Genomic DNA, 2,032 nt, shown 5'->3' with positions numbered 1-2,032 from the left:
GAACAGGAAGCGCGCGGGTGGGATCAAACCATGAAAGCAAAGCTGAGGGGGGGGGAACAGACGTCAAGGTTTTGCCTTCTTCTCTCCCCCCTCCTCCAGTTGGATGGTTTCGTCCTTGGGAAATACTCAAGTTGTCAATCCGCGTTTGCAAACGGTTCATCAATTCGGGGATCAAATTATGGAGCGGTTGTAATTATCAGCCAATGATAGGGAGGGATAGGGGAGATTCTTAATAATGGGGAGATAATGGGGCGACAATAACGCGTGGCTTTTCTTGATGATGGTTTATTTGCAAAGCATGCCAGTTTTGCACAAGTCAAATTAGTGTGCAAAGATCAAACGGGGGACGCGCGTTAACGGACCCCTGACAAAAAGCCCGCAGCCTGGCTCTGCGATTGGTCCCAGCGTTGGTTGGTCCAAGATAGACTGTCCCTGAAGTTGGAGGTTCTACATCAGGCTTCGGCTCCTGGTGGTTTGGACCGTAGCAAACCCCACAAGGTTTTTCTCTATAGGCGTGTGTGTTTGTGTGGACGTGTATATTCGGTGCGTTTGTTAAGGGTTTAAAGGAAAGCGATTTTCGTAGTCCTGCTTGCTTGTTATTCGAGCCTATTATACTGCATTATTTGCTAGATGCGGATGTTACCCGTTTGCCCGGCAAACGTCTGGTTTTGTAGATTGCTTGTTTGTGTGTGTGTGTGTGTGTGTTTGTGCATTGTAAATTCAGAGGAGGATTGAGTTTGCTTTTAATATAAATAACGTTTGTAGATTAGGTTTGTGCATCTTTGTATACATATACATGTACACATACATACATGTATACACATACACATACAATGCATATATATATATATGTATGTATTTATAGAATTTTAGTTTGCTGAGTGAGGTGGGCATTTGTATTTTTATGGCTATACGTATGTGTGTGTGTGGTATATATATTTATATATGTATACACATACATAAATGTATACACACATACACACATATATATATAAACACACATAGATTCAAAATTCAAATTGAAATTTATTTGATTTATATACCGCCCTTCTCCCTTGCGGGACTCAGGGTGGTGAACAGGCACATTAATAAAACAGCAATACCATAATATTTAAAAATATTCAAAACTAATTAAATTATTTGTCCTGTCCTAAAACCCACTATAATAATATAAAATTATACCCAATTTAAAATTTTAGAATTTCAGATTTATGCCAGATATATATATACACACTATATATACACACACGCATACCCACATACACACACATTGTTTGAGCAGGGGGTTGGACTAGAAGACCTCAAAGGTCCCTTCCAGCTCTGATTGATTTATATGCATGCATACACACACACACACACACACACAAGGGACCGAACCTATTTGCACTCGGCAGAATGTGTCTTTCCTAAAGTGTGAGGTGGGCATTTGTGTGGTTGTGGTTATGCACATCTATGTATATGTGTCTATGCGTGTTTTCACATATGCACGCCCGCCACAAGGCTTTGGTGTCGTCAGAACGGAGCTCGACACGAGGGTGTGAGCGCGCGCCGTGTGTCCCCCGCCCTCAAAGCCCGCCGTGCGCTCCGCAGGTAAAGTGTCTGCCCCGCCCTGGCCGGCAGGGGTCGCTCGCCCTCCTCCCCCTTCCAACTCCCTCCTTCCCTCCCGTCGGCCGCCCGGGACTTGCTGAGGGCGAGAGCCAGGAGCCGCGCGAGAGGCAGCCGGCTCGGCCAATCGGTGTCCGGCGCGGGGGGCGCGCGGCCAATCGGGGAGCCGGCGGGGCGAGGAGGCGGGGCGGGCGAGGCCGTGCCCAGGTTAGGCTGAGGGGGAGGCGCCGCTCCATCCTTCCCTCACCTGGCGCCAGCGGTGAGTCCCCCCAGCTCCGGCCGCCGCCGCCCCCGCCGCCGCCTGGCTGGGCAGCGCCAACGCCGAGAGGGTCGGCCCGCCGCGCTTGCCCCCAACCGGCCCGGCCTCTCGGGAAGGGCCAGCCAAAGGTGGGGAGGGTCGCGGAGAAAAGCGGGGGAGGGGGGCACG

This window comes from Protobothrops mucrosquamatus, unplaced genomic scaffold (genome assembly GCF_001527695.2).
Source record: "Protobothrops mucrosquamatus isolate PMUCROS unplaced genomic scaffold, P.Mucros_1.0 scaffold2971, whole genome shotgun sequence".
NCBI lineage: Eukaryota > Metazoa > Chordata > Lepidosauria > Squamata > Viperidae > Protobothrops > Protobothrops mucrosquamatus.
Note: the sequence above shows the minus strand (reverse complement) of the source record.